General features: G+C 35.4%; 1 long non-coding RNA gene across 1 annotated transcript in view; it reads right to left on the reverse strand.

Moving 5' to 3' along the window:
* Positions 1-1,187: 1,187 nt before the first annotated feature.
* LOC145678882 (uncharacterized) overlaps positions 1,188-15,594 on the reverse strand; it is a 231,375-nt gene continuing 216,968 nt past the window's right edge. Inside the window, exon 3 of the long non-coding RNA XR_014130485.1 lies at positions 1,188-1,259. This is a non-coding gene — a long non-coding RNA (uncharacterized LOC145678882). The remainder of the gene's footprint in view (positions 1,260-15,594) is intronic.

Raw genomic sequence — 15,594 nt, forward strand, 5'->3', positions numbered from 1 at the left:
CCCTCTGGTTGCGGGCCTGTTTGTGATCAATGTGATGCTACTTCGTTTTTATTATTGTCAAGATATTTGCAAGCATCTGCATTCATATAGTATACCACAAATATAGGAGGCAGCATAAAAAGCCTATCGACGATAAAGGTAGTGATAGCAAACACAGAAGATCAACGAAAAACAAGCCAATGGTAATGTGATACACCATTTGTGAATCTATGACAACTCGTACACTGCCTCAATTTATCTCCATGATTCTTCCACCACTCCCCTTTCCCTCCGTTGCTCTACTAGCTTCTTTGCTGCTGTTCGAAACCTTCTGACATCAAATATACCAGCCATATAAAAGTGATTGTCTATTGCACCTAGTCTTGATTGAAGTCCTATTAAATACAGTACTATTTCCTAATTTGAATAACTTCTTTCCAAAAAAAAAAAAAAAAAAGCCGCAGTCATATTTACATTTGATCTTAACATAAGCCATTCAGTTTGACTCACATTCACGTGGTCATGGTTTCGATTCCTGCCCTCTGCCTCCAATTTTTGACGTCCACCGCGTCATGAGGCAAACTGGGGAGTCGCGTGAATAAAATACGTGGCGGCCACTAGCTCTAGAAAGCTGCTACGCCTGTTAGAGACAGGTTGACGTCATGCACTGATCACGCGTTTGTCGCTAGCCTAGACTAATTTCTAACCGGTAGCTACCAGATGGTGTTGGAGCGGCTACGGCCCATAAAGGACTGTTACGCTGAGTGGTTTGGCTTATGAGCTACTCAGGGATGAACAGACCATTTTGGTACAAAGACCATTTATCTCATTGATCAATATGCATCAATTAAAGCAAAAATATAGTTCTACGCATTTTAATTTTTTTTTGTCAAATTCTCAATATTGAATTCAGTCCTTGAGAAAGAAGCGACTAATTTATTAAATAGTCTGCAGAAATTTATGACACCAATCCTGTATTCCAATATCTTCAAAGATCAATGAGGACAGCAGTTCTGATATCAACGTCTTCTTTTCCAAGTATCAAATGCAAGTCCAAATGGGTAACGAACCATGACTGTATGACGACCCACATGAGGTTGAGGACAAACTGTTAAGATTGCCTTTCCTTATTGTTCCTCAACGGGTTGAGAAATCTTTTAGTACAAGTATTTGAAACAATAAAAACGAAAAAAAAATCTTGGTACTCACAACAAGAACAAGGAGAAAAAGTGGCAGTGTCAGAGGTGCTGGGTTGTCCTACTCCATCCTCTTTGATGAACCTGAAAAAAGTATACAGTAACATTTCACTATATCGTTACATGTTGTACAGTAAAATTTCTATATAAATATAGTATACTGTTTCTATACAGGAAAATCCCTCTTTGGTTAGCTGTATTACATTTTCTGTTAGATTATTATCTACTACTATCTGAAATGTCTACTCAACGCAAGGGGAAACTAGGTTTGTGGAACTGTTTGAATCCTCTTTCCCCTCTTAGAATATGCATTTCAATAAAATTGTATCAATTAAAAATGCATACAGTATTCTATGTATTTTTGACAATGCATGCGATATTTTATTTTTGACATATTTGAACCCCTTTCCCTTTGGGCTACGCTCTTTAATCAAAGCGACATGATGAAAACCCAATTTGAGGCAGGTAATGACTTTGTTCCCAAATTTATTTGAAACGGGTCAGTCGTTTTTCCGTGATGTTATAACAAACAGCATACAAAGTTCAATGTGACGAGAAAATATTGTGAAATTCGGCTTATGCACGTGTAGGTAGAGCATTGTTAGAATTAAATTATACACGGGAACGTTTCTCCTATTACCAAATTTTATTATAAAAATCTCCTTTTTATAAATGGTATAATACAAAATCATGCTAATATAAATAGTTCACTAATACTGGGTAAAGAGAGGTATCCCAACGTCCAAGCAGCCTAGGGGAATGATCTTCACAGAGCTCCAAACAAGCTAGGTGGAATTGGTTTAGGATCCACAAAGCTCCGAGCAAGCAGAGGAGGATTTGAAAGCCACAAAGCAAAGCTCCACGCAAGGTGGTTGGCTGAGGTTCGGAGTCCTACATAGTTCTAAGCAAACTAAGTGGGGAGTAAATTAGTCCTAGAGCTCCAAGCAAGCTAGGTGGAATGGATTTAGGATCCCCAATGCTCCAAGCAAGCAGAGGGGGATTTGAAAGCCACGAAGCTCCATGCAAGCTGGTTGGCTGAGGTTAGGATTCCTACAGAGTTCTAAGCAAACTAAGTGGGCAGGAAAGGAATCTTAGAGCTCCAAGCAAGCTACATGAGTGGAGGTGAATATCTAAAAACTGATAATAGTTCCTAACGTCCTTCTTGGTTCTAAAGCTGCTGCAGTGTGGCGGTGGTGCTGATGGTCTTTTGTCGTCACAAGACCAATGGTATCGCTGGCATCTCTGCTATAGTTTCATGTTCCTAGCTTGATGGGCTCTTGAGATACTCAATTTTTTGCATAAATGTTGATCCCCATACCTACTTCTGGATACACCCTCGAATCAAAGCGGCATTATACAAGCCTAGTTATAGGTACGTAATAGCTATATTTCAGATTTCATTGCAAAGTGTTCACCCATTTATACGTGACGTGAGCACAAACAATAGACAACCCTTCTTTCAATTTGGCTAAAACATGCAGTATATGTATATAAAATGTCCTCTACCCTTTTAAAACAAGATTTAAAAAATAGGACATATATACATTTACTTTTTTAAAAAGGATTTCATATACTGAGTTTCGCGTTCCTAGCTTGAATGGTCCGTGAGAAACTAAATTTTTCACATAAATTATGACTCCCGTCTCCCCCTTAGGATATGCGTTTTAATCAAAGTAACTACAATTCGAGGTAATTGCTAACTATATCCAAAAAATCATTTCTCTCGGTTCAGTCGTTTTGCCATCTTCAATCACAAAGAAGATCAATTTCATTCTTTTTTATTCAATTAAGTAAACAAATATACGTGTAGAAGAATTTGATTAACAAGTAGTGTCAGTTGCAAAAGCGAATAATATCATTTTTCAATGTATAGTTTGGTATTGAAAACTATTTGCAGAAAGAAAAAAAATCTTGAATCCTTTAGTTTAACCAGGAAGTACATATTTCTAATTTGTCCTATGACACAGCATCATAATTTCTACTGTTATCTCTTCTCCAAATTGGCTAAGCGGTTAGCGTACGCACCTTTGGCGTAAGAGACCCGGATTAAACCGTAGTGTAGTCGAACTGTGTGATCGAACCACTCGAGTTTCCACCGGAAATCGAACTTCAGAGTCCCAAAGCCGGAGGTACGTATACTAATCATATAGCGACAAGGGAACTATATTATTAGTATTATTATTATTAATTTTCTGAGAGTAATCTTTTTCCACGTAATATTTCATTTTTCATATTTTTAGTCATGGCCTATCGTATTTCTTTCTTCAGTATTAGGATAGATATAGTGTTCCCATGCACCAAATATGGAACTGGTCTAATTCCCAAAATAACACCTACACCGTAAGCTGTCGCCCTTAAACTGAAAAACATTATTATAACGTTACCGGTTCAAAGTATGCAACAAATCACCGTTCCCTACCCCCCCTCACGTGACACAAATCCTTTCCCTAGCAACACACACCTATATATATATACATACACAAGCGCAACATAACATTAATATGCATGTTTTGGGAAAAACATTTTTTTCTTTTACCTCATTTATTATATTTTTTCGGTGAATATATATATATATATATATATATATATATATATATATATATATATATATATATATATATATATATATACGTGTATGTAGATATATGTATTATCTTTTTTTTTCGCGTTCATGAACAAGAATCGGTGTAAATCAGTATATGAATGCATGTTCTTCCCCCGAGGGAGACCGATCTTGTCACCCAGTCCTAGTATATAGACTAGTCGGTTCTACACAATAAGCAGTGGATTGATTTATACCCGGCATAAACTCTCTCACACTTCCATAAACCCCAGGCACAAATGCACTTTACCTCATTTTCTTCAGCTTCTCACTCGCCTCCCCCTCAAAAGCCACCACTACTATCTCATTTCTCACTCCTCTGCATCATTCTCTCTCTCTCTCTCTCTCTCTTGTTTGCTCTCTTTTCACTCTCACCAAAATATTACACAAACATTAAGTAGTAGGTTACTTTCCGTTTTCCTACCTTGTCTTTATTTCTTTATTTCTTGAAGTCTATTAAATTATCGGAAATTTTCTAGAACAATTAAGAGTCTTCATTCCGGCGAAATTAAAATACCGCTAATTTTACAGTAATTATGTGATATCTTCAAATAGATAAATGATAATCGAAATGTGGAACAAGAGCGCCCTAGACAATATTATTTTACATGAGAAACCGTTATCACGACTCACTTGTCTGCTTTCGATTTCGAGCCATTTTGAAAATCGGCATTTATTTTCGCGTTTCTAAACTGCTGTAAACGCAAAGCCACTAGGTGACTTGTGATAACGGTACCTCACGCAAAATAATATTGTCTAGGGCGCTCTTGTTCCATATTTCAATTATTTTTTATCTATTTGAAGATATCACATAATTACTTTAAAATTAGCGGTATTTTAATTTCGCCGGGATGAAGACTCTTAATTATAAGATATCCGTATCAGCCACTGCACTGGTATGTGTGATTTCTATACTTGTTTTGCAAATGTAGATAATGCAGTAATATTGATCCAGATGAGAAGCATATCCACACAGAGGAAAAAGGTATGTGGCGTATGTAAACACGTAGATTACATGCGTAAATCCTGTAGTTTTTGGACTTAACGTACGAATATAGGAGTATCCTGCAGCAAACGTATAACTGAAATCGCATGTTTTATAACACTTTCCGTATAACTGTTTTTAGTAAACGTATTTTCCGTATGGAAGAAAGAATTGTATAGATGCGTAACGATTTCACCTACAGATGGACGTATATAACATGTAGCTGACGTATGTAATATACGGAAGACTGTTAGATGTCAGACATTCTGCAGCGACATGCTGCAACATCTAAACAGGGAAAAGGCAGTACATATGTAACGTATGAATAACATATACACCGTACAGATTTCCGTAGTAAATTTATGAATTCCGTATATTTGTACAATATACACCGATGTTTGGATAACGAATTTTTCTCAGTGAGGCCCAAATCTTATTTTATTCTGTTAGACTCACGACTCATTTCCTACTGCTAAAATAATTCGAAACATTTTGTATTCTAATAAAGAACAGGCAGGTAGGCAGAAATTTATTTCGGAAGAGGGTCCAAAGCTTTCGGAGAGGACCCAAATTCAATATGAAGATAAATTATACTAATATTTATACAAATCACCCCTAAAATTATACTACATTTACTGAAAAGTCGGGATTTCGGGGGAGGCTCGGACCTCCAGGACCCACCCCTTGGTTACGTCCCTGTAGATGAAATAAAATATTTATACATAGCTTTATTTGTTTGTTCATCAATCGAAAAAAGTTCCAATATTGAAAAAAAAGTAGTACTATCCACTCTTAACAATTCACCGATCTTATTTCTTTCCAGTGAAGCAATCAGTAACAATTCACCACTAAGAATTCACCTAGATTTTAAGTACTGTTCTCTTCTCTAGTAAGGATTTATCCACATTGTAACAATTGGTATTACTACTCTATTGTAAATTATTAAAAAAAACACCCATATTGTAATTATTACTTGTTTTTAGCATAGTATTTAGCAAAGTATTCACCCATATTGTAATTATTACTTCTTTCTAATAAACTATTAGGAGCAAATCACGCACATTGTAACTATTACTTCTCTCTAGTAAATTATTAGGAAAAAATTCACCCACATTATAATTGTTACTTCTTTCTAATAAACTATCAGGAAAAAATCGTCCAAATTGTAATTATTACTTCCCTCTAGTAAATTATTTAGGAAAATTCATCCATATTGTAATTATTACTTCTCTCCAGTAAATTATTTAGGAAAATTCATCCACATTGTAATTATTACTTCTCTCTAGTAAATTGTTAGGAAGAAATTTACCCGTATTGTAATTATAATTTCTCTTTTGCAAACTGTTCAGAAACAAGTCACTCATTAGAATGTGTCCACATTGCAACTATTTCATTTCTCTTGCGAATTATTCAAAACAAAACTCTTAATTATTACCCATATTGTAGTCATTACTTGTTTTTTTGAAAATTATTCAGAAGAAATTATCTTTCAAAATTTACCTACATTATCTGTTACTTTTCTCTTGAAAACTATTCAGAAACAAAAGACATGATTGACCAAAAAACAAAAAGTATTATATGTTGAAATTTCTGGAAAGTGTCTTAGTAAGACTCATTAGAAAACCTTGAAAAACACATAAAAATATCTTGGAGACATTTAAAAAAGACAAAGTAAAAGATATATATATAAGAAAGTAATAAAAATGCACCAGAGTTTATAACATGATTCAAAACAACAACTATTCACTCACATTGCGTTATTCTTTTGTTTGCTTTTTGCAATAAACAGTTTCCGTATCTGTCTGTCTGGCACCAACTTTATCTCATAGAGTCTCTTTTCTCAGCAAGTTTCTGAGATAGTTTTCATCCATAGTATTAGGAAAAAAACTATTTTCACATCACTAGTCTGTAATAGTGTTCATTAAAAATAGTATATAGATCGAACATGGCTTTCCTCTTCAAAAGATATGGACTTTTAAAACTCAGTTGGAATGAACGAAAACGGGATGAAAAACAGAAATAGTTTTCGGGTTTCAGCTTTAGTTTTGTACATAAACACACACTTCACACGCACACTATACAATGCAGAACACAAAAGGTATAAGGACCCACATAGAAACACACACACCCTCGTACACTGTTAAGATCCAGTATTATAGTTGGTGAGGGGAGAGGGAGATTCACAAATAGGTAGTTCTTCCACTACACACGAAGTCAAAAATACGTTTTCACACAATAGTCTGGAGTCGATACCGGGCACATGAACATTTTATGAGAATACGAGACGGTCTCTGTCTCTCTTAAAAGGATTTTTGGGATCTAGCTGGAACTCCTTTCTTCTCTACCCCCTCCCCCACACAAACACACACACACATATATACAGTATATACAAACATACATGCACATATATACTAAGAGAAGAGTTCTAGAAGTATACGAGGGATAAGCTCTCTGTTGGTCGCTTCTAAAGAGGAAGACACCAACATTTGAGCGAGTTCTCGAGTTCTATCATTCTATGCCTGTCTTTTTGGAGATGTTCCATCAGTTGTTGTTGACTTTTTTCGTCCTCGTTTCTACTAGCTATTCATCCTAGCTCATTCCCATCCTTTTTATCTCCTTCCATGGAGCCCCCCAACATCCCCCGCAAAAGAAGTCTTCGCTCTCCAGTTTTGATCTCTTATAGTCTCTTCTTCCATGCTTACAAATGGCAGTGTTTGGAAGAAACAGCGCTCACAAGGGAAAATGAACGAACCCTATTTCTTCTTGTTGGCCCCTTTACATTCAAACACACTCTTAAATAGAATGAAAGGAAGTAACCCTCTTTATCCCCCAGACCCAGGTCTATAGGGACTATAATGTTTGTGCTTCGTCACTACTCCTTCCCGACGCAACTCATGTCTTAGCTTCGTACAGCATCTTTCTCTTTATTCATTAATAAGATCTAAGGATATGGTTACTTAGAACTCGAATTCAAGATCTTTAATATGTGTTTGTCTCGGTGTCGTTGCTTCCAAAATATGTACATTACAATATTCAGATTTCGTGGGTAATCGAAGAGTCATCAAACTCAAGGAATATGAATCAAATAATTAGGGTTTAACAAGAGACGGGATAAAATGGAGCTCTTCCAATTGAAAAATATAAACTTTTCGAGACAAGATATCACTTTTACAATATATTTTCGGGACAAGACATTCTCAAATATTGTCTCGTACGCATCCTTACAAATAAACAATCAACAATCAGAAAAATTGCTACTCAGCTCTCTCTCTCTCTCTCTCTCTCTCTCTCTCTCTCTCTCTCTCTCTCTCGAACCTAACAAAAGTAAATATTTGTAATCAATTGAGAACTATGTTCCAAAGAAAAGTGTTAAAGTTTCCTAACTACGGTTCAGAAAATAATCCCTTTTGATGGACAGTTGATATTTAATATCAAAAAGTGTATCTATCTCTATTTGGAAGAATTCTGGCTCGTTTGGTATCTAGTCAGCAGTCTTAGTAATTAATACCGCTAGAAATTCGCAGCCCGAACATGGAAAGAAAAACCTATGAGGCCAATTTGTTTATAGTTCTATAAACCAGTTTTTTTTAAAATCTGTTTCTGAATCTATGTCCCATCTGGAGATCGTCTAAGTGATTATTAACACCAAATCTGCATGTTAAAAATATAAGTAGTTATCAAAAATTTGGTAAGGTACTTCAATATTTGACTATCTGATTTTATCGCGTTCACATTGTTTCCGTTATCTCTGATGGATGTTGTATATAATCTCAAAAAAGCATTCCACATTTATGTATTTGATTATATCCTAGCACTGTAGACAACCCACCAACATCTACTGTTAGGTTGGTTGTATATTTATTAGAAGCATTTATCAATACACTATAACCAGAAATTAAACGTACGTTTCTTTTTTTAGCGGAAAACGTTTTGCGAAACGATGAAATGTTTGCTAAAACTTTTAAACGTGTACTAAATCATTAAACAGGTATGTAAGACCCAAGCTTCGAGCAGTGATAAGACCACTTTGCTTTCTAGACTTGGACACATACAATACTCTGCTTATTTTAATCCCAGGTTTCCATAGAACCCGTTTAACAGAGGCTGGGTGAATTGCTGAGCAGCATTGGAACGAGATTAGAGCAAGTAAAGTGCACTGCCTATGCCGGGGTACCGGGAATCGAAATACCAGTTACCGCACATGAAAAATAATGTGTTTGCAAAATCTTACAAAGTAAAAAAAAAGTGAAATACGTAGACGAAAAATGATTTTTTTAAGTTTTACGTCGCACGATTATTCGGCCAGGCTAAACGAGACTGTGACGAGAAAATGTGGAATGAATAAAGTGGAAGGAAACGAGAAAACCCAAGAAACCCACGCACACGGTGTTTGTGCACCACAAATCTCACTTAGTTCGAGCTGTGATGTAACCAAGGACACTATGCACCAGAGGTATACGCTGTACCACTGAGCCACCGCGGCCCCGCATATAGCGACAAAGAATGAACAATGCACTCTGTACTTGCCCCTGAAATACACGCAACCTCAACTGCAGGAAGAACAGTTGGGTTGCCTATTTCATAGATATCATGATTCACTGTACATTATTTTTTACCAGTCAATCCTCTATCGTTTCAAAAATAGAGAAACGCGGCTTAGATCACGTGACGACCTATCTGTGTTGACTATAGGTGACTTCTATGCAAAACTGGTGATAGACACTCAAACGTTCCATTATGCATTCATATATTACAGATTTGTAAACACAAGTTTGAAACGTTTTATTTTTTCAACGTTTCTGATCCGGAATCTTAAATCTTAGTGTTTTCTAATAATAGACCACATTACTATTTCGGTAGTACAGTAGCGAACATTACTTGATACTTGCAATAATGTCTTCTCATAACAAAATCTTGTAAATTGAAATATATAATTGCAGGCTCTATATAGTTTTGTGTAACATATTAAACTAAGGTCTTGAAGCTTCATATCTTAAGAAAGGTTACGGCCATTACACTTGTGTTAGTGGGGTTGATGTGATGTGTGGACAGCACATCAGGTCTCAGCGCTGTTAAATTTGGTTTTTCTAAACTGGTGAGTTCGCAACCTGAGGATTGATAAAGAAATGATCTGTTCCCACTGGTATTGAAACCTATGACCCTTTCACAAAACAAACTGAGTGCACGATTACAGAAATATCTTCACATTACTTTTAAATGACAGAAATCTTTACTTGCAGTAACTCAATGTGTTTCTTCTCAAGGTCTTGAAGAAACCGCTATTGTATAGAAATTAGCAACGTTTGCTGGCAATAATACAAAACATTTAATCCTTCCGAGGAACTGAAAAAAAAAATACTTTTGCCGTTGAACTGAGAATACGTTAATTTTAATCACCTAATGAATATTTGCCCAATCATTGCCTTTATCTACAGATTAACACAAACTGATGCCTATCTGACGACTTCCAATAATTGCATTGGACAGGTTACGGGCCTTAAACCCAAATTGACCAATGAGATTTCGTTACACAACGAGTAGGGAAGAAACAGGAAAAAAAAAACTATTACATCATCCACTTGTTTTCAACCCGGTACAGATTACTTCTGTAAATTTAGTTGGAAGTCGAAAAATGAAAGAAAAAAAATCTTGTTAAATCTTTTTTTTTTTTTAAATACATAATAGGAGAGGCTACGTAGATAAATGGAGGCGTGGCCAATAGTTTGTTAAATAAAATGAAAACAAAACAGTTGTTACGTCTTTCCAATTTTTTTTTATCTTATTTTTGTTGAGGCAAAAGAGAAAAGGTGGGTGGAGGAAAAGTTAAAATATTAAATTGTTGTACACAATCAAGGTCCGTCTACTAATTACGAAGCAACACAACACCAACCTTGTATTTTAGGTTTAAAATATTCTTACAAGCCTTTTTCCTTCTCGTGCATGTAAATTTAAAGAAAAAAATCCCTGCCTAATATGTTTTCATCTAAACGTTACACCTGCCGCCCCCTTTTTCTTACTTCAAAAACAAGCGCTGAGAAAAAGAAGAAAAACTAGTGTTCCTCTTTCTTTATATATATATATGCGCTGAGTGTGTGTGTGTTTGTGAACACCTAAATTAGACGTAATTTTTCAAATGAGAAAACACTTCATAATGATACATAGGAGATGTTCCTGTGGCAGCCTATTCTCCGACAACAGAAAGAATTTACATATGAAATATCTTGTAATGCTCCACGATAATAACACGGTATGCTGCATAAGACTCATATATTTTTCTCGGCTACAGTTTTTTTTTCCTTTTTTTTTCAAAAATTTTCTTCTGTATTTTTCTCTGAGAAGAATCCCTTCTAGAAAACTTGGTTTTGTTTGTCGCTGATTTCTATGATTTTTTTTTTGTTTTAATTTTTAAACAGACAAAATAATCATGATATTTTAACCCTCTTTCCGAGATTTCTTGACATGGTATTCTCATCACACCCATATTCTTTGGCATACGGAATTTTTCTTCTTTCCATGTGCGTTGCATAATAATTTTTCTTCCACTTAGGGTCTTGCAACGTTGCAGTACAAGTATGCAGGTATGTATACCAGATAAGGCAGAATGGTATTTGAACCTACATGAATAAGGACTTCAGAAAAAAAAAGGAACAAAAACCAAAACAAGAAAGAAAGCATAGCTGTGTTTTCATTGGTTGAAACGCCCAAGCAAACCATTAGTAGATTTTCCTATACGTTAAATTAGATTGAGATGAACACAGCGTAGCGTAGCAACCGTTCGTTTTTACCTAACAACAAATCATGTTGAAACGTAACGATTTAGTGGGCGTTATCCTGGTTTTGGGTTTTAACATTGTACATAATTATATAGAATAATATGCCTTTCACGTCAGTTCTGTGACAAAGACATCAGCTTTCATTGTTGGTGTGCAATTTGTGAACATCTTAACCTTGTAACATGTATAACATAATCTTATCTTTTACATTAACTGCTTATGAAAGTAGCTAACGCCCTGTCTTTATCCATTTTTCATGGAATATTCCCTAAGCGTAATATTAGCTCTTAAAAATAGATCTATTTGTTAGGAGAGAGACGAAAAGGGGCTTGAGCTTCCCTAGGGGTATTTCTAGAAAGCAAGTTCTTTATGTGACCTCCAATGGAAAAATCAAGTTGGCCACCTGATTAATTTCCGCCACATATTTGACTGTAGAAATACAAATATATATATATATATAAATACTTGTGATTATTAATGGAAGTTGGTCACATGGCTAATCTTGGTTACTTATATCTATCTGTGAAAACGTGATAAAAAAATACTTGTGATTATTACATTGCAAGTTTGGTCATATAAGTTGATCACCTGGCTAATTTTGGTTACTTATATCTATCTGTGAAAACGTGATAAAAATACTTGTGATTATTACATTGCAAGTTTGGTCATATAAGTTGATCACCTGGCTAATCTTGGTTACTTATATCTATCTGTGAAAACGTGATAAAAAATACTTGTGATTATTACTAGACTTCGGATTTTAAGGCAAATGCCTATTTTGTTCCCTTTATAGGAAGTAAAAAATACTTCGGATCTTTACGAATCATGAGGAATTAAGCCTATTAAAACACTTTATAAGTGCCCTAAAAATGCCTAAAATGGAGTTTAGCGCCTATTTTGGCCGTTTTGGCCTAAAAATGCCTAAAACTGCAAAAAATACAAAATTCCTGTATTTTTTAAATAAACTTTTTTTTTAGTGTTGAGTGAAATTTAATTGACAAATCTGAAGGCAGAGTGAGTGTGTTTGTCGAGGCTAATTTTAGTCTAACTCGTATGAAGAAGTGAAACGCAGAGGGTGGTTGTATGTAAAAAATTGTTTCTAAAAGTTGAGCTATTTCTGCTCAAGGTCAAGCCCATTTGTGAAAGACAAAGACAAACCATCCCTTTGCATCCTGCAGACACTGTACTGAAAGATCTCTATCTCTTTCTGTCTGTCTCTCTTTCCCCAGGGGCAAAACCAAAGCTATTGCTAAGTGCATATCGCAGTAACCAATATTCCCCTCCCTGCCGTTCTGCATTCTTGGAACTATTCCACCTTTTCTCTTCTGTAGCGGCTCACTTCAGCTCTTCTGTGATCCGTTCAGCTCTCTGGAATTTGGACAATAGTTTACACACACACATTCACAAATCAACACACAGCTCTATTGAAGCAAGAATCTCTTCGGGTCTTCGCTTTCAATATTTGGGAAAAACCAAAGTCCACGAACAGAAACGATTCATGAAGTGACGCGGTTCAGTTGACTGGAGTATCCATCCATGTATCATTTTCGGGTCAGTGCAGTGATTTATCTTAAACACGTAGTTCAAGAACGATACATCGTCTCTACAACGCATGAACAATTGGACTCAACGGCTTACAGCCCAGTCACAGATCTTGAGGATTCTTAAAAAGAAGTTTTGTATCATACGCAACAATGCCAAAGGAGAAGTCTTCAAAAAGTACCTTGATTCGCCAGTGGTTGCAAGAATTTCCAGATCTAACATACGATGGAAGAATAATCTTTTGTCCATTGTGCAGCAAGCAGGTAAGAAAAGCTATTTTTATTTACAGAATTTATAAATTTAATTAAATCAATTGTACACCCCCCCCCCTCCTTGTTTCTGTATAGCTAGCTAAAGTAAAACCTTTATCAATGGGAGGTTAACTATTTTAAGAGACAACGTTACTGAGCTGCTGAACTCGTGAAAATCTAATTTACATGGAATTTAGATCAGTTAAGAAAAAACATAAAAATAATCCTGTAACACAGGAAAATCTTTAAAATGTAAAGACTTCTAGCAGCCTGCTTAAATGAAATATATGAACGATGGTTTTGAAAGTGCTAATGGAAGAAAGTGTCTAGACTTACACATTCAACAGTTTTAGGGATTCTCGGGGATCTTGAGAAAAGCGGACATGGCATTCTCGGTTCTTTCCGAAGGACTCCCCCCCCCCCCCGAAAAAAAGCGGTAAAGGTTAAAAACAATGTAAGTTAAAGTTGACATATTGTGTCAGTAACTCCAAAAGGGGTCCTCTTTTCGGAGAAAAATGTTTAATGCCAGCAATTACTCGACAGTTTCAGGAGCTTAAGAAAACATATTTTTGCTATCTCGTTTTTCAAAAGAAAAAAAAAAATACGAAAGAAGTTAAGAAAGGCGGGATTCAATTTTTTTTAAATGCCAACAGTTCCAAAAGTTTGAAAGAAGAAATGTGCAATGCCAATATTGATTATCTTTAAAAAGTTAAGGAAACTGGATATATCCTTTCATCCCGAAAATATCTAAAAACGAGGATTTCAGTTTGAAAGAAAAACTAGAAATGTCAATATCTTGAAAAGCATAAAAGATAGGAAAAATGTTTAAAGGCCATTTTTTTTTTTTTTGTTATTTTTCTCGAAAAAGAAAGAAAAGATCTGTTAATAGTTAAATAACGGCGTTTGAGGTTCATAGATTGTCTCAGAACTTGTTTTACGAAGCAGAAACTTGTTTGTCTCTTTGTTTTTTTATTTATCAATTTTGCTCGAGGTGCTACTGTCTATTGTCTTAAGATGCTATTGATTTCCATCCATAGTTACAGACAAATAAATTCCACACAGGGGCAAGAAAAGAACAGTCTGACACTCGTCTAACAAGAATTACAATTGCGGATAATTTTATTTTAGGACAGATCTTAAGAAAGGAAGAATTTGTCTCTGATGTTCTCTCCCCAAAGCCAAAAAAAAAAAAAAAAAAAAAGGAATTCTAATCGATTGCTCTCTCTCTCTCTCTCTCCTGATGAAGAATATCCATACACCTTTTGTCGCAGGGCCGCAAGAGACAACTAATTTCCAAAAAAAAAAAAATTAAAAAACGCCAATTTTATTTATTGTATCATGCTGATGTTCACGCTCAACTAAGGCATTGCTAATACTTTATTTTCGTTCTAACTTTGGTTTCTGTCAGTTGATAGTTGCAAAAATTTTGAATTTTTGAAATTTTAAAACGGCCCTTATTTTAAATTTTTGACAGGTCACTGATTTTCACACTGAAACATTTTAATCATATTTTGGGGAAAATTTGGTTCAAATCAGTTAAAAATTTTGTAAATTACAGTTTTAAAGAAAATTTTAAAGGGACGATATTTTGAAATTTTTCATGCAATTATTTTGGCATCCAAATCTCAAACAAAATATTGCCAAATTATGTTTTAATTTTTGCCAAGTTGGAGTGTGTCAGCATTCGAAATTAAATAAAATATAGTGCTTAAAATTAAATTAGTTACAGTGCTTAAAATTAAATATTATTTCTCAGATATTGATATACAATTTTATTGCTTCTGTCTGTAAATTGGGGATTATTCTGAAGTAAAATGCTCATCGATTAGTCTTTTATTTGATCTGTTCTGATTCGAAATGGGACTGGGGTATATTGGTCTTTAACGAGGTAGACCAACAAGTTTGCCTTTTTGTCAACTTTAAATCAATAATGTAACGTTCACCGATTAAAAAAAAAAAAAAAGCACATTACGACCAGAAAGGCAAGCAAACAGTGATGGTAGTTGTCGCAATTAGTGCTCTCAATCGGGTCAGTTCGGGTCGACTTTTGGTTGGACACCCTCGAGTAACGGGTCGGGTCAGGTCAGCCTAACTCGGGTCACGGGTCGGGTAGCGTTAGACCAACTCAGTTCACCGGTCGAGTCGGGTCACCCGAGATAGTTTGACCCGACCCGACTGGTGAACTGAGTTGGTCTAACGATACCAGACTCGTGACCCGAGTTAGGCTGACCTGACCCGACCCGTTACTGAGGGTGTCCAACAATAA

The sequence above is a fragment of the Thermobia domestica genome, chromosome 2 (genome assembly GCF_964235325.1).
Source record: "Thermobia domestica chromosome 2, izTheDome1.hap1.1, whole genome shotgun sequence".
NCBI classification, from domain to species: Eukaryota; Metazoa; Arthropoda; class Insecta; order Zygentoma; family Lepismatidae; genus Thermobia; species Thermobia domestica.